The sequence below is a fragment of the Hibiscus syriacus genome, unplaced genomic scaffold, assembly GCF_006381635.1.
Source record: "Hibiscus syriacus cultivar Baekdansim isolate YM2019G1 unplaced genomic scaffold, ASM638163v2 tig00116997_pilon, whole genome shotgun sequence".
Classification (NCBI taxonomy): Eukaryota; Viridiplantae; Streptophyta; class Magnoliopsida; order Malvales; family Malvaceae; genus Hibiscus; species Hibiscus syriacus.
In genome coordinates, this window is record NW_024063513.1 from 5,299,055 (window position 1) to 5,318,047 (window position 18,993).

The 18,993-nt window shown below is 35.1% G+C and overlaps 2 pseudogenes; both read right to left on the bottom strand.

The window, feature by feature from the left end:
* Window positions 1-3,111: 3,111 nt before the first annotated feature.
* Window positions 3,112-5,060, bottom strand: LOC120194100 (annotated as a pseudogene).
* Window positions 5,061-8,406: 3,346 nt separating this feature from the next.
* LOC120194498 lies at window positions 8,407-18,525 on the bottom strand (annotated as a pseudogene).
* Between the last annotated feature and the right edge of the window lie 468 nt (window positions 18,526-18,993).

Sequence of the window (18,993 nt, forward strand, 5' to 3'; positions counted from 1 at the left end):
AATAACACAAACTTGATATTTTTAGTAACGAGACCACTAAGATAACCTCAACTAAAGCTCTGATACCAATTGTTAGAGAAACCATATTACTTCCCGTATGAACGTACTTTCAAAATTGATCTAAAATGTCAAAATCAAAACTACCAAATTGCACAGCGAAAAAACCCATCAAACTATTGAATATTGAAACACAATGGAAAAACTCAATAATAAATAATAATGGAGAGAACACCCAAATTTACGAGGTTCAATGAAATATCATCTACTCCTCGGAAATCACTAACGGATGATAACTTCACTATCAACAAAATATTACAACAAATAAAATTCCTTAGAATTCCCAAAAATTACAAAGTGATAGATTGGAGAAAAACAAATGGAAGAGATGGTTTTTGGGATGGATTACAAATGAGTATGGTTAGGCTTATTTATAGTTGAGCTTCAAGGACCAACCTACAAATAACCTAATAGTTTAGGGACCAAAGATGAATTTTTCAATTTACACAAATTGACAACTTGCCAACTTGAATCAACTTGTAACAAATCAAACTTGAATTCTTTAGTAGTAACAAATTTGAACTTGAATTCTTTAATGGCTACCAATTTTGACCAACACTTGTTGACTTTTCAACTTGTAGGCTTGTAAAATTACAAGCCACAGGCATAACAATCGAGAATGTGTAAAGTTACCATTACCCATACATCGATTCTTAATCTTAAATATAAATTTGTTTAAAGATTAATTAAAAATATAAACATGCAAAATTACATCTATTAAACGTGCATTAAAATTAATACATATAAATATGGTTAGTTCAAGTGGTAAGCAATCTGATATCGCTGAAGTAAAGTCTCGAGTTTAAATCCTTGTTTATCTAGAAAATCATCGCTGAGAGATTCACTTATTAAAATTATGTGTACGATATGGATCGATCCATATTAGTCATGAAAAAATATTGAAACGGGGAGAATAAAAAAAATAATAATTAAAACATACCAGAGGTCGGAGACACCACTCAAAACGGAGCACTTTACGCGACTATTCTCTATTTTTATTATTATCTTCATTTTTATTTTATCTGTACTGTTGCATGCACTTGTTTATGGAATAAAAAGGTTGAATAAAACCCATTTATTGAGTATTCGCTTTAATTTTGTACTTCGGGTGTGTTAGAATTGTAAAACAGGTGGGTAGTGGCGGTGGTGGTGGTAACGGCGACGGTGGTGGTGGTGGAAACAGCCTAAAGCAGCTGGAGAAGTTTGTCGTGTGAGTAGTAGACAGATAATAATAGGTAGATTTTGTTTCTTCCGTTGAAGCAGAAGCAGCCCCCCCTAAACACTCGCAGACTTCCTCCAAATTATTACTCCATTCTTTTTATGTATTTTCATTCACTTTTTTTATGTGTCCCATCACATGTATAAATCCCATCATAAACATGGAACCACTGTGAGCCCTTCGATTAATTCAAATAAAAAAGTGTAGCGTTTTTTTTTTGTGTGGGGATCAGTAATAGTTTTAATTTATACTAATTAAATAGGAAGAAAAAGATAGATATCTACTAATTTTCTTTATGTATCGATTTCCAAAGTGTCTTGAATTAAAATTGTACCTTTAGGGCGTGTTTGGTTTGAGAAATGTGAGGTTATCAGGGATTAGAATCCATATTTTCTCATTTGATTGGCCGATAATCTTATTTCCGGTAATGTTTTATTGCCAACAGTAGATTTTTTAGGTATATTACCGAGAATGTCATTATCTCCATTCCCTTAGGTATTGTTGGATTATCGACATTTTGGATTAAAATACCCTTAATTTTTTTTCAAAAATATCATTCTTCTGTCATTTAATAATAATAATCCTACGAATGTTAAATTACAAATTTATCCTTAAAATATTTTAGATTTACAAAAAAATCTATAATTAAAATTTTATATGAAGTCCAGGAGTTAAAATAAAATTTTACCTTTTCATTAAACATTTTTATACTTTCAATTTTGTAAAAAAACATTATATAAAATTTATGAATTTAAATTTTTTAAAGAAAATATATTAATATCTTATAGTAATATTATAGTAGAATTCAACTTGTTACAAAAGCAAATATATAATAAAGAAAATTTGATCAAATATACATTCTAATAATCTTTTATTCCTTTAACCAAACAAGGTAATCTTACATTCCTGCTAAACCAACCAAACACAAAATACAACATTCCCAGTAGTCTTATTCCCTGATAATCTTTTATTCTCACTAGTAATCTTACATTCTGTGAACCAAACGCACCATTAATTTAATAAATATACCCATTTTTCCCCCTTATAATAAATGATTTCTGCATTTAATAAATACCACCAGTGCATATTTTCCATCAAGCAATGAAAGCTTTCAAGGTTTAAAGAAGAAGAAAATAATACTATAAAAGTTTAGACTTTTTTAATTAATAAAGTATTATTTAAAGTTCATATATTAACATTCTCAGTCTTTATCTTATTTTTTTCATATAAATTATGATTAATATATTTGCTACTTTGTTAGCTTTCCTTATTTAGAAAGTGCTCAAACTATGGGTTTTACAGTCTTAAAAAGGAAGGGAACAATTAGAAAGCCAGACAGAATCTCTTTTCCCCGCATCTTTAAAACACTCATAGCTTTATTTATTATAATAACTTAGTCTCTTTCCTCAGTCACTTGTCATATGATTAATCCTTTATGTATTATAATAATTATTGAATTTTAATATAAACCGCAAAACATATATGAATAGGATTTATTATCGTGTAGATTTCTTTTTCTTCCTTTGTCTAGAAGAGTGGTGACATTAATCTTTGGTCAAGCCACCCATACTTTACTATGATCATTGTTGTGTTCTCTTTTTCATATTTGATTTGTTGTATTATTTTAAGCAATAATTCTTTTATTTTTAATAAAATGGTAAATATGTTTTCTTTATATTCTTATAAAATGGTTTTTAAAATTTTTCTATTTTCTGGACTTTTTTATATTCACTTTATTCAATAAAATTATCCATGATTTAATGTGTGTGTGTATATATATTAGGGAAAAGTTGAAATGAAAAGTTGAACAAGAAAAAAAAAGATGAAAGGCAGTCTTGTACAGTAGAAATAAGGGTGGGAAAGGGTAGTAAAAACAAGCTATAATGTGGGGTAGAAGTATTTGATGAGATGGTGAAGCAAAAGTGGCAAAGTCTGAGTAATGCTCATGAGGTAGATAAGAGAGGTCGGGTTTCATGTGAAGCCAACTTCACAAGCTCATCGTTGATGCACAATATGATATCTTCAAGGTCACCCTTGTTCTTCTTCTTGTTGGTTTCCTTATGATTAGCTGAAATCAGCAATGGAGGAACTGGTTTGTTGTTACTTGTTTGTGTCAGCACTCTTGCTCTATCCACTTCAACCCTCCAATCTGTTTTCCATAGAACTACTAGCATTAGCGAAGCGCATGATGCTTGAGCCGCAAGCAACCCAAGCCAGAGTCCGGCAAACCCCATTTTGATCACGAATCCCATTAGGATCGCCACCGGCATCCCCACCAGGTAGAACGACCCCAAGTTTATGTTGGCTCCGGTGGTCGGCCTTGCGCTACCCCTCAACACCCCGCAACCGGTTGTCTGAGGGCAATTCCCGAGCTCACACAGCCCGGCGACCGGCAATGCGACGGCTGTAAGCTCGAGGATTTCGGTATCCTTGGTGAAAAGCTTTCCCCATTGGTGTCTCATCAAGGTCGTGAACAACATCGCCAAGAGGCCTATCGATACAGCACAAACGAGGGAGACGATCATGGAAATACGAGCTTTTCCGGGCCGGTTTGCACCGAGTTCGTTCCCGACTCTTGTGGAAACTCCGACGCTTAAAGCCGAAGGGAAGCAATAGACTAGAGAGGTAGTTTGAATAAGGATCCCCATAGAAGCAATGGTAGCCTTGGGGTTAACAAGTAAACCGCACATCAATATCATGAACTCGTACCACCACCATTCGAGGCAAACCGAGGCACAAGTAGGCACAGCAAGAGCAAGCAGAGACGACCATCCTTTAAGACAATCGGTGCTCGGAGTTACCCAAGAATCTTTATACACACCCGAGAAGTAAAGGAACGAAGAGAGGAAGAGGAAGACGTTGAAATTAGTCCACACCATGGATACAGCCACCCCTGCTACACCAAGCTTGAAATGGAAAACCAGAAGGTAATTCAACGGGACGTGGAGAACCACAGAGATGGCGGAGCAGTAAGTCACGGGCAACATAATGCTTTGAGTCCTGAGGTAGATTCGAAGAGGGTGAAGAAGCGAGAGAAAATAAAGGTCGGGAATGGAGAAAAGAATAAATGTATGAGCCGCGGATGATATTTTTGGTCTTGACCACACCAGAGAAGAATAGTTTTCATGTAGGCCCACATGAAAGAGATTGGGATAGAAGCCGAGAGGAGGAGAAGCACCGTCCTCTGCAGTGTTAACCCCAGGATTTTCCATTGTTTGGCACCATAAGCTTGTCCACAAATGGGCTCCATTCCCATGGCTAAACCAGAGATTACAGAGTAGCCTGTAATGTTTGCAACACCAATAGCAAGAGAGCCACCAGCCAACTCGAGCTCACCAAGATAGCCAAGAAAGAGCATGGAGATCATCGCTCTCGAATATAGAAGTAAACTACTGATCGCCGTCGGGCCTGAGATCTTCCCTATGGCTTTTATCTCTTCCAGAGCCTGTGATACATACAACATTAGAACTAGATGATATATATTGATAAAATAAATAAAAGGACCATTGTCTAGAATTTAAGCAGATTTTATACCTCAGAGAGAGTAGGCAATCTACGGAGTTCATCACCATCATCATTGGGAATGGGAAGATCCACAGTTTTGTTGAAAAGGGATTTTGTAGGAGGAAGAAAGGAGGATGTAGGAGAAGCTGGCTTTGGGTTATACATAGCTAGAAGTTAGCTGCTATCTTAAATTTATGGAGAAAGGGAAAGAAACGAAAAGCAATGGATAAGTTAAAATGAGAATTGACTGCAATGGTAAAGAACGTCGCCAATGCTGTCTGTGCTTATTATGTTGATTGTGCTTAATATTTGGGGTTTGGAGATGGAATGAATGCCGATATTTATACACAGGCCATTGGGGCCTACGGTTTAGGTTCTCGGAACGTGTCGATTTCACAAAATACCGAAGCCAATGCTTTAGAAGTTGGCCGCCCATCCTATCCTTTCTTTAGCTTTTTTTTTCTCCCTCTATCTCTATAACCGAGCGTGAAGGTTAGTCACTTCGAATCGGAATTCTCCTTATATGTTCAACAAGTGAAGCGGAAAGTATACTTTGAGACAAAGATAGCAACACTTCGATTTCTCATCTTTTTGTTTATAAACAATACTAATATTATATTATTAGAAGCTGATTGTGTATACCCTTTGTTCTTTTGCCGTCAATCAGAAATGGCAGAAGCATATCAGCATAATATATATTAATTAGTTACGATATGTAATTTTGTAGGGAGATAGATTTGTTTTGCATGTTCTAAGGCAGCCATGCATGTAACATGTTCCTATCTCGCACAGCCCATGTGATAGAAACCCATACCAAGCACCAGCGGGAAACCGAACATTGATCCCCTTGAGACTGGTTGTTCAATATGAAAGGTAACAAGTTTTTGGCCGACATCTGCGTATTCTGGTCCCACTTGTTGTGCCTTTTATCTCTTCACTTTCATTCGTTTCTGAGGGAAATGCCAATTAATGAATGAGGGGTTAAGTAGATAAACGGATTGGCATTGAACCAAATAAAAATAAACTTTAATATGAATTTGTGGCGGAGTTTCTTTCTCTTACATATATGGCAGATAAGTTCGCTGCAGCTCCATCGGTGATTAAAAAAAATACAGTGGGAAAAAAAGAGAAAGAAATGCTTGTTATTTCTCCATCAAGAGATATGCTAAGATCTTACCCTCTCATAAATTATCCTCTCGCAATAAAATATTACTAAAATTGAGCCTCTTAAAGTTTATATAACTACAGCGGCCCGTCAGTCTGGACACACAGCTTTTGAGTGCAGTTTGCTGATCTTCATATCCGGAGGACAGGCCGTGTTTGGTCCAAATAGGGGAATAAAACCATGCTCAGTTTATGGGAAACTAATTAAGAGCTCTCAAGCAGATGTTAAACAACATGTGGGGATATAGGGGTTTCAACTTTCGAGAGACCAAAGTGTCGTATCCTGTGGCTCATTTTTATTTTACAACCAAAATAAAGGGGGAGGAAGAGAGAGAATGGGTTCTTTGTTGTTTAAAAAAGGTTATCTTCATGGGTGTGTGTAGGTGGGTATTGTTTGATGATGGGGACCACCAAGTGTGTTAATGGATATATGACAGTAGTAGATATGGCCGTATGGAGAAGCAGCAGCTGGAAGAAAGGGGACACTAGTACACAGTAACGTTCTCCATTTCCAACCATTTGTCATCTATTTCTTCTCATTAATAAAGTCGCTCAATCAAGCCAGGCAGCTTAACTCCCTCCTTTTTCTCATGTTGCATACTATACTGGGCAGCTTCGAGAATCAGTTTTTACTATTATCAGACTCCATACGTCTCCTGCAAGATATGTTGCTGTAGATGAAAGAAATGTGTCATCAAAACTCCAATCGAACAAATGTTCTAAACAAAAAAAAATGTGAACCCAGTTTCGAATTTAGCATTTGTAATGGGGAAGTGGGGGTCATATGTTGTAAAAATAGGAATTGACATGATGTTCTGGAATGACAACGATGGTATTCGTTTTCTAGCGTTTAACCAGAAAAAGGAAAAAAGGAAAAAGAAAAAGAAACATTTCACTTTTATACCAAGTTGTTGTTGAAGTGGAGTAGGGGCAGAATTTCCATTGGCATATATCATCAACAAGAGCTTTCGTACAATACCCCAAATGTATGCAAGTTCCATTCAAGGAAAAAGATGTGCAACAGTGACAAGACCTTTCAGAGATTGTTATATACTTATTGTCTAGAAACTCCATCAAATTCATAGATTCCCCCATAATTTCTTTTTTAAAAAAGGTTGATGCTTACTTGCTTAGTCTTTAATAAGAAAAAGCAAAGAAAAAAAGATCGAATTGATGCCTTAAGTGCATGTATCAATTACCTTCATATACCAATAAATTCAGCTTGATGGAGCTTGAATGAACAGAAATAATAAAGAAATGAACAATGCAAATGGTTTGATTTTTAGTTTTGTTTTGTACGGGGAAGAGTCATAAATATTACAAAACTATTTATTAATGATGTTTTCCTATTTCTAACGTTCCATCCAAATGATTTTATGTCAGTGACGATAATGAAGAAATGGCACCAAAGCCCATGCATTTCAGGCACAATGAGGGGTACAACTTCTAACAATATTACCAGAAAGGCTACTAAGGTTGCAATTCTCGGCCATGCTATTATTGTTCGTCGGTATCTTCATAATGCTTATGTTCTCAGGTTATGGGGGAGCATTGAAAGCAAAACAATCTTTTCATGGACACTGATAAAAGTGCAATAAAACACAAACTTATTCCAATGTGGATGGCAAGCAAGCAACAAGGGGAGAAATATATGTTAAAATTTAATAAAACAGAATAATCATAAAGAGAAGCACCATTTCATAAAAATCAATCGAACGAGCTTTTCTTCCAAGGAAAAAGAAAAATATCAGGTCTCTATCCAAGATTTTCAATCAGCACAACTCACATACTGTTGGCCACAGAGCACAATTCACCACCTTCATTCAACAAAATTTGGCACAAAACAATGCACGATATTCCAATATATCATGATTGAACCATTAATGGGCAATTGCAATGTTTCCCTTCACCCAATAAAATTCTTTGTAGAAAAAAATAGAAAAGTTTATGTTTCTAACTTTCTAAGGAATATATCCCAATCAGCAGCAACTTATCTTTGGTGCTAGGGGAAGTAGTAGTGTCCCCGGGACTAATTCTCGAATCACACACTCCACGCTTTCACCAGCATTACCAGCATGTGGACAGATTTCTCATCCAAAAAATAAATTCCCCACTGATTTTGAGATAAATATCTCATCCAGAATGCAATGAAAGCTACAATACATCTTTCTTTTTATCAACACATACTTCATTGAAAGCTACAAATATTTTTTAACATTATAGTTGAGTTGCCATCATCATCAACATGAAAAATAATGCCCTGTTGGTGTTTCATTTTCAATAATTTCCATTTTTAAGGGCTGCCTCAATGAATAATTCCGGAAACTTATTGCTCTAGAAACAATCTTGTTCTAAGTTTCTGGTTTTTGAGCTTAAAAATGTAAAAGCTTTAAACTCACTATTCACAATGTAATACACCGATAGTATTTCATCAAATGTCAAAAAAGAAATTCTGTAGTGGCAAACAAAGCCTCAGATTGTATTTATCAATAAAGTAATAATAGCCTATATACAAATTCTTGATGTCTGAACAATTTAATATTTATGTTGATGGCATACAAAAATAAGGTACAACAAAATACCTCATGGGAGGGCCCTGGTCTTCTGTGGTGTACTTTGAGGTACAGCTAAGATTGCCATCAGTCCACTCACGAGGGACGCAACAGCAGCTACAGCAAAAGCTGGTGAGTTTCCACCACCAAATAGTGAAAATTGGACTAATAGATCTACATGTCTGCCCTTCTTGAACTACGCAAGAGGGAAGAATTAAGTATCGATCCATCATCTATTAAATATTGAATTTCCAAGGGTCTTAAATTCAAATTGAGCCCCTCCATTTTTTACCAATTGGTTATAGGTTGGATGCTTTACAAAACTAAACAAAAGTGAAAAAAATAACGAATCTTCTTCCATTAAATTATCGGAGTGGAATGCTTGGTAGTATCTAAAAGGTTGACCATCAGTATGCATGTGCGTGTCCATGAGAGAGAGAGTTCTTTCCAATAAACCCTTTGCGAGAACGTGAAATAACAATGATCTGTTTAAACCCATGTTACGCGAAAGGCTCAAATCCAGTCAACTTCAATTTTTAAAGGGGCGAACTAATGAATGAGATGATCATTTCAAAATACATAAGACAGCCTAATATTTAATGGCATCAAGAACAATGAATTGTTTAAACCTCGTAAATGAAATTTCTAAGAGAAGCTGAAAATCCAGTAAGCTTCAATTTTTCAAAAATGATCATGTTGTCAAACAGTGTACCAATCAAGTTTGACCCATCCACAAAAACCCAAAGAAAGGGGGAAGAAAGTAAAATGTGATAAAATGAGTTCAGGTGCCAAGCAATACCTGTGGAATAACAATAGCAAGATTTAGGACACCCATCGACAATCCTGTAAAAAACAACACAGAGAATAGCACCTTAACCACTTTTCCAGAAGGTATGAAAAGAGCAACATATTAGAAACAAAAATAAAAATATCGACTACCTCGACCAAGTCCCAAAGACTCAATACGTGTGGATATCAAGGCATATGGAACACTGTAAGTAATCTGCAATAGAATAACGATGCATCAGTTAAATGCACATACCAAAAGCTCCCAACTTTTTCTTTCATTTTTAAAGAAGATCAACTGGGCATTTGGTAGAACAAAGTTAACCTCAGGTCCAGTCAATAGTTTGGACCAATTTTAAGATCCAACTTTCATGGTAATTATATTGACCATTAAGTTACACTAAATAGGACAGCCACAAGTTGATGTTTTATGCTTTGAACCAAGAAGATCAAGTTCAGATTGACTAAACTATAATTTTCTCAAAGGTTACATAGTCCATGTGAAGAAAACAACTACAATCAAGATACCTTTATTCTTTGCAAATTCAATTAAAACTTCAAATGATTTTCTGTAGGAAAGAGAGCAGCTTACCGCCAATGGAAAGCCCAGAACAGAAAAATCAGTAGTGCAGCAATCACAATGCCAGCCGGGGGTAGATCACGGCCAATATAACCCATATGATTTGTCACATACGATTGAATGAGCATTTTATCGTATGAGCATTGAGAGAAAGCACAGGGCCATGAGAATGCTTGAAACTCCACAGACAAAACCAGCTCCTCTTTTGCTACAAAGCTTCTCCAAAAGCACTGACGTAATTCCCAGAACAACGGAATTCAACATCAATCCAAATGCACCCATTCTGACTCCAGCAGCATAATTTGACCCTCCATTTGGCTTACCACCATATATCTCTCAACCCATCCAGTCAGTATCAAAGAGAAGAAAAGGGAACCATCCAATCCAATTCAGTGCAGTAACAGTTAAGATTATCCATATAGTCCCTGAGAAATATCTAAAGGTTCCAAATAATTCCCAAAGAAAAGCTTCTTCAGCATTGCCACCTGAGTGTTCAGGGACCTCTTCATTAAAGGCTGTAGATATCTCAACTGAACCTAGATGCACTTCATTAGAAGCTAAAACACTCAAATATGTTGTTATGGCAATGAAAATAACGTCTAGATAGAAAGCACATTTGAGATTTGCACAGTCAACATTACAGGCAGCTGTCCGGGTTAATGGAAAAATATTAAATCAACTACTGTAAGATCCAGTTGCATTGCCAAGAATATTGCCAACGGACATGAATAATGAGAAGTATGCATTTTCCACTCGGGTTCTTCTATGATCATTTTCTGACATAAGAAAAACAGAAGACAATGTCAATTTGTAGATGGTTTCATTGTTTTTATATTTATACATTTAACAGTCGGAAACATGATTGTAATTTTAATTTGTTACAATTCCCATGGCAAAAATGTAAACATGGAAGTATCTTCATTGGTTTTACAGTTAGAATTGTGAATTGGCAACAACTACCAGGTTTCTTTTATTCATTCCATATGACGGAACTCTAGGTATTATTCTCATGAAATGTTGTGTGAGAAGGATAAGTTATAGAAAACTCGTTGCCAGAGAAGATTGGCTCCATGCACACAAAATACATTCTAAGGATTATCCCAGTAGAAATTATAAACATGAGGTTATATCTCCTACAATGGTCATTTGTTGAACAAGCTCGGAAGTTTATTTCTTTTTTTTCCCCATCAAAGTTTAAGATTATTCATTCTAGAGGGAAATGAACTGAAGTTAAATGAAACAAACAAGTCCATTGACAAAACCCTAAATCAGTAACATTTCGATACTAACTGATACATGCATCACAAGGCTCACATCAAAGGAAGAAGTAATAACTCTTCCAAATGATCCACTCATCCAAGCATTGGAAAAGAAGATCAGAACAGAAACAGACTTACGACGACTTTTTGAATAGGATCCTGATCTTATTTAGTCAAGATGTCTTCTAGAGATACGACCGTCTGTCTCTTATCTTTCCAACGGTTCTTGAATAGTATCAATCTGATATCGGGAACTCAAGATATGGCTATTTTACTGAAGATGGTGCATGCAGAAAATCCTATACGGGATTAATACGGGATTTTGTAAATATTACGAATTTTCAATATTTTTATTGATTATTTGTAATATAACTTAATATAGGATGATGCATTATCTTTTAGGATTAGATTTATTATTTTATTAGGAATTAAGGTTGGGTTAAAAATATTATCTTTAGTTATTATTATTTTATTAAGAATTAAAGTTAAGATATGTTTAGTTTATTATTATTTTATTCATTAGTTATTTAGGACCTTTAGAACTCAACCCCTATATAAAGGAGGCTTCATTAAACTTTGTGATTCAATATTTCTTTGATTAATAATACAACGAGATTTCGTTTTTGCAAGTGCTGATTGCCTTGTGCCTTCGAAGCTTATTCTCCTTGAGTTCTTTCAAGTTCTTGTGAGGGAGATTAATCTTCACACTCCAATTTGCCTTTTCATCGCGACAAGGAGGGTTGGTTAGAGCCATATTATCGTGTTTGCCTTTTCATTGCGACTAGGAGGGCTCGATAGGACATTATCCATCGATTTTCCACATATTCATCCACATCATCAATCATCTTTACCGTTCACCTTCATAAGGGAGATCTTTTGATTTCTTGGTTATCTTTTTTTATTTGTAATTCCTTTATCTTTTCTTTATCTTGTTTTAATCTTATTTCTTATCTTGTTTCCAGCATAAAAAAGAAACCCTAAAGAACCCTATCTATTGCCGCCACCTTCCCCATTCATCCCTTATTGTTCTTCATCGAGTATTAGATCTTTTCTAGGTTTGATTCTTCAACAAGAGCAACGTTCATCAATCCACCACCGCTTCCCTATCAATTGGTATCAGATTTGGGCCGATTCTTGGAAAGAAGCAAGCAATCTTGCTTGTTCTTGCACACAAAACCGTCAAGGTATCCCAACGGAGCTAGTCTAGAAAAGATTCATCGTTTCAGGTTCTTTTTATTTAATTTTAATTTAGATTCAAATCATTCTTGTTAATTTGCTATTTTTTTCAAAAACAAAAAACAAAAAAACAAAAAAAGGCAAAAAAAAAACAAAATTTCAAAAATTTGCAAATGAAGGTATTTAGGGTTGATTTTCTCCAGATATCATATTCATCCTAATATAAATCTCCAGTCCAAAATTCACCTAAATCAGAGTTCATTAGAGCCTTCAAATACATTCTTCAAGTTTCATCGGCAGATTCGATCTAGGATCTTGTCGAATTTCTTGAAAATTCTACAGGAGTAATTTTGTGGTGAAAATTTCCAGATTACAAATTAATATATTGAAGATCATTTTCACAAAAAACCAGAATATTTGGAGATCAAGAACACCTTCAAACAAAGCGATCAAGAAAAATAGATTGTTTGAGGACTCACCGTTCAACAGAGTCCACTGGATACTACTGAAGGTATTTGGTTCTGAAATTTTACAGGTGCTTTCTTGACGCATCGAAAGACATTCAAGAATTTCCCCAAAATTTTTGGACACCGGTAACCCCTCAAAAAAGTTGCTCAAGTTGATCCAGCGTTTTCTAGGTTTCTGGGTTGGTTCTTTTTTTTTTCTTTGACTCTTAGTGCTTTAAGTTCTTTTGTTTTTTTCTTTTTATTGTTCTTGTGCATTATCTAACACATTATCTTTCTTGTGTTAGTAGGACTAAAGAGTTTTCATACTTCTTCCTTCTTTGCATTCTCGTTCTCTTGGAGTCTAACCCTTGTTTGGCCTCTTAGAACTTTTAAGTTTTTTCTTATCGCCTTTGCTAGTAATCAAACTCCGATACGAACTGTGGAATACTACTTGGTAAAGTGAGTTTTAAAGAGTACAAGATCGGCTTACTTGCCTCTCGTTGTGTTACTTTCTTGGAGTGACTTGTGAGGTTTCTTGCTTTGTTGAATTTTATTCCTTTTATTTTTATTTTACTTTAAAATTTTCTTTTGAGTGTTATGATTTCAGGATAGGCGACAATAACAACAAGACACTTACGGCTATCTTAGCCACACTTACCCGACTCACGACTCAATTTGAAAGATTTGATGAAATCGTGAGAGAACGACAAAAACCACAACTGGATCTACCAAACCAGAATCCAAGACCTAACAATGCTGAACTTTTGGTACCCGGGCGAGAACAACCACGTTTTCAAGCACCCGAACTCTTTGCAAAACCAAAGTTCACGATCCCGTCTTTCAAAGGAGACACTGATCCAGACAGGTACATCGAATGGGAAGGAAAAGTTGATATCATGTTCGCATACCATGACTGGCCCCAAGCTAAACAAGTTCATCTCATCACCACACAAGTCGAAGGATATGCTCGAACTTGGTAGATGGAAACAAGGAAAAAGATCCAGAACTTCCAAATTCAAACAATCACTTCTTGGACCGACCTCAAACAAACCATGAGGAACCAATTCCTACCAACACATTATACACGAGAAGTTAAACAACGACTACACCGACTTCGACAAGGTAGAAGTTCAGTTGAAGATTACTATAAGGAGATGCAGTTTTTACTCAATAGGGCTAACATAACCGAAAAAGAAGAAGTCATCGTGTCAAGATTCGTCGTCGGCTTAAACTCAAACATCACGGATCTTCTTGATTTACAAGGGTACGAAAACCTTGAAGATACACTAAAGAAAGCAATGACAATCGAAGCACAAATCCAAGGAGATCTCGATTTAGTGAACATTACCAAGGTACTTCAACCTCTTACCAAGGTAATCCTTCAAATCCTTTCTCATCTTCTACTCCATCTTCTCTGAAAAAGCCAAGAGATGACAAACCTGACAAGGTGAAAGAACGACCAGCAAAGAATGACATACTTCCAGTCCCTAAAGATCAAATGATAATTTGTGAGGAGGTAGGGAAAGCAAAAAAAGAAAAAGTTGAGAAAGAGGCAAAAGCAAAAGAGGTCACTAGTTATAAAATCCAAAAGAATAATGACCCATAGGAGGTGAGTGAATCTAAATGTGAGAAGAAAAGAGTGACTCAAAATCTATGTGTGAGCAAAAAAGAATTGAGAGAGAACCTTCTTTACAAACAACCTTTCATCCTTGTTCGCTTTAGGGAATCAATTGTTTCGATTTCTAACATTAACAAGGATTTGCCTAGTGTGTTTTCATCTCTTTTACAGGATTTTCGAGAAGTGTTAGGTGATCTATCTAACGAAATACCACTGAAAAGAGGAAATCAATGCCAAACCAATCTAATTCAAGGTTCCATCATACCTCGTCAAACATACAATCTCGAAGAAACCAAAGAGTTGGATTTGTTACAAAAAGTCTACATCCAGGAAAGCCTTAGTTGTGACGCCATCTTAATGGCGAAACATGATTTGAACAACACTACAGGCTTTATAGTTCGTGCACAGGAAATCCATGTAAATGATGAAATAGTAAAAGCAACACGAGACTGGCCCACACCATCTTCCATAGCCAAGAGTTGTCGAATAATATTAGGTGACCCTCATGACGGGTTACCACCTGAAAGCCATGATCACTATGCCATATCAATGAAGAGTCACGATTTACGGGAGTCCAAAGATTCGAGGACGAATCCTTTTGAGGAGTGGGGGAATGATACATGCGCCAGAGTCCATAATACATGCTTCTTTGGACTAATGTTTCTACTCGAACCTATTAGAAGAACAAAGTCTCGAAGATTCAAAGCATATCTATTCGGTAAGTATAATGTGAATGAATCATTAAACGATTCTAATGTTGCTCCCTTTAATGTTTCAGATTCGAGGTCGAATCTTTTTGAAGAAAGGGAGGATGATACATGCATCACAAGGCTCACATCAAAGGAAGAAGTAATAACTCTTCCAAATGATCCACTCGTCCAAGCATTGGAAAAGAAGATCAGAACAGAAACAGACTTACTATGACTTTTTGAATGAGATCCTGATCTTATTTAGTCAAGATGTCTTTTGGAGATACGACCGTATGTCTCTTATCTTTCCAACGGTTCTTGAATCGTATCAATCCGATATCGGGAACTCAAGATATGGCTACTTTACTGAAGACGATGCATGCAGAAAATCCTATATGGGATTAATACGGGATTTTGTAAATATTACGAATTTTCAATATTTTTATTGATTATTTGTAATATAACTTAATATAGGATGATGTATTATCTTTTAGTATTATATTTATTATTTTATTAGGAATTAAGGTTGGGTTAAAAATATTATCTTTAGTTATTATTATTTTATTAGGAATTAGAGTTAAGATATGTTTAGTTTATTATTATTTTATTCATTAGTTATTTAGGACCTTTAGAACTCAGCCCCTATATAAAGGAGGCTTCATTAAACTTTGTGATTCAAGATTTCTTTGATTAATAATACAACGAGAGTTCGTTTTTGCAAGTGCTGATTGCCTTGTGCCTTCGAAGCTTATTCTCCTTGAGTTCTTTCAAGTTCTTGTGAGGGAGATTAATCTTCACACTCCAATTTGCCTTTTCATCGCGACTAGGAGGGTTGGTTAGAGCCATATTATCGTGTTTGCCTTTTCATTGCGACTAGGAGGGCTCGATAGGACATTATCCATCGATTTTCCACATATCCATCCACGTCATCAATCATCTTTACCGTTCACCTTCATAAGGGAGATCTTTTGATTTCTTGGTTATCTTATTTTATTTGCAATTCCTTTATCTTTTCTTTATTTTGTTTTAATCTTATTTCTTATCTTGTTTCCAGCACCAAAAAGAAACCATAAAGAACTCTATCTATTGCCGCCACCTTCCCCATTCATCCCTTATTGTTCTTCATCGAGTATTAGATCTTTTCTAGGTTTGGTTCTTCAACAAGAGCAACATTCATCAATCCGCGACCGCTTCCCTATCACTAACAAATAGCATTGTATTTTGAAACTAACTGAAGTCAACTGGAGCAATCAAATAGTCAACTAACTGTTCGGAACAAAAAAAATTAAGACAGGAAAAAACATACTTCCATATATTTATTACAACCACTGCCAAAATTGTATTTGTATCAGAATACGGAGGGGCGCAACCGCCCACCAAGGTTTTGTTGTGAAAGACTAAATTTCGACAAACACTACAGGCACGATCATAAAAGGATACAGTAATACCAATTACCAAATGTAAAATAATTTATATTCTTTGATGAGGTTCACTTATTCCTTGAAAAAAATGTCGTCTAACCCATTTAAACACCTAAGCCAGAAAAATTAAAGGAAAAGTAACTAACCAGTAAGGTCAGCAAGGAGAGCCCTACAAGGACCTTTAGTCAAGTTATTAGCAACATCAAGAATCCAAAACCAAAAAAAACAAACGCCGCGATAGCTGTCGGCCAAGAATCGCCGGTATCACTGCACAACCATCCAACATCAGCAGAGTGACCGATGATCAAAACGGCAACGATAATAGAAACAGCACCAGCCACGATAAAAGGTCGGCGACGATTGAACGGGCTGTTGAATCAGTCGCTCATGTGGCCCACCAGAGGTTGTACCACGAGGCCCGAAAGCTGCCCGCAAAGCCATATTATGCTGGCCCACTGGTGAGGTATGCCTAGCTCTTGAACGTAAGGTGTCAAGAGCGAGAGCTGTAAAGCCCACCCGAATTGTATCCCGCACGCCACGGAAGCGACTCGGAACAGCTGCCGGAGCCGAATTCTAGCTCGGACCAGGAGGTCTCCCTCCAGGTCGTTGGCGGTTTACTTCGGGGGTGTCCATCCCTATCCTTTGAATTTCGGGATCTCTTTCCCCTTATTTCGTTGTCTCTCTATAACCGCCTCTGTTTCTCTCTCTAAAACCGGATTTTCGGGTTCTGCTGCCGTTGAAATTTTGAGATTCCCTTGCTGAATACAGAGAAGTGGCGGTTCTAGTTAAAAGAGTGTACAGTTAAGGCTGGCGGGTTTACAGTGTCAAAAAGAGAACAAGAAAAAATAGAAATAACCTTTAGTAGTTGTTTGGACGTAGAATGTGAGATTTTCATGGGAATGAAATCTATATTTTTCGTTTGGTTAGTCCGGGAATCTCATTTCCAATAATATAATATTACCAATAGTAGATTTTTTGGGATATATTATCGAGAATTTCATTACCCCTTTACTTAGGCATTATTGAATTACCAACGTTTTAGACTAAAATGCCATTAAATATTTTTGCTTTAAAAAATATATTTCTTCTGTCATTAAATAATAAAAATTTTACGAATGTTAAATTATAAATTTATCCTTAAACTATTTTAGATTTAAAAAAAATTATAATTAAAATTTTATATGAAATTCAGATGTTAAAATAAAATTTTATATGAAGTTCAGGGGTTAAAATAAAATTTTATCCTTTCATTAAACCTTTTATATTTTCAATTTTGTAAAAAAAATATATAAATTTTATAAATTTAATTTTTTTAAAGAAAATATATAAATATTTTCTAACTTATTAAAAAAACAAATATATAATAAAGACAATTTGGTCAAATATACATTCCAATAATCTTTTTTCCTTTAACCAAACACGGTATTCTTATATTCCTGCTAAGTCAATCAAACACAAAATATAATATTCTCAGTAATCTTATATTCCCACTTATAATCTTACATTCCGTAAATCAAACACACCCTTAAAATTGATAAGACTTTTCTTTTTATTTCTAAAGATTTCCGTTTCGAAATTCTAGTACGTAACTTCAAATGACGAAAGTAGCCTTGAAAAATACAAAACCAGATGGTTAGTTTAGGGAAAACGAAACAATTTTCAATGACCAAGGATTAATTAGCTTTAGGATTGTTAAAAAGAGCATATGCTTAAGTACCAAGTATTACTCGAAGGATGCACCAAGTAAATAATTAAATGAATCATTATTATTTTTAAAAGTTACAAGTTTGAATATCAACAATTATAGTAAGATAATTAAATTTTTATCAAATGATCAAAAATATTTAGAAGATATATTATTTTATAATTATTTTAGTTTAATCAAAAATATTACTTGAAGGATCGCTTCAATTTATTTCTATTTGGATTGTCGTTTCATCAGCATCGTGTCATTCTTTTCATGATTTTTTTACCTCTCCGTTGATATATAATACCGTTGGCAACATGATATTAGCCTTCTCTTCTTTACGTCTTTCATCTTTGCCTTTGTCCATGACTCACTAATTCGGTCACAGTCCTTTCCGACTCATCCATATTCAAAATTTAATTCTTTTTTCTTATTTTAGGCTTAGTAAATTTTCTTCATTATTCTATACAACTAAAATTGAATCCTTACCTCATTTGTATAGGTTTGTTTCTTATTACAAAACTAATTGTTTTTAAAATATTTAAAATTTAATATCGTATTTCATTTAGAAAATTCCACAAGGAATAACATATATCGAAACACGTATCATTCAAATGACACATAGAACCACAAACTAAATTAAAAATAGAGCAAAATTACAAATGATCATCAAACTATAATAAAAGGACACACCAACTATGATTAAGAAAGTTATCTTTGTTTTCGCAGTACCCGACCGAACTAAATAATTAATAGATTGAATATAGGTAATTATGCACACACTAACTTATCCCAATAATTAAAGGAATCATTATTGTTCCTAGAGGTCACGGGT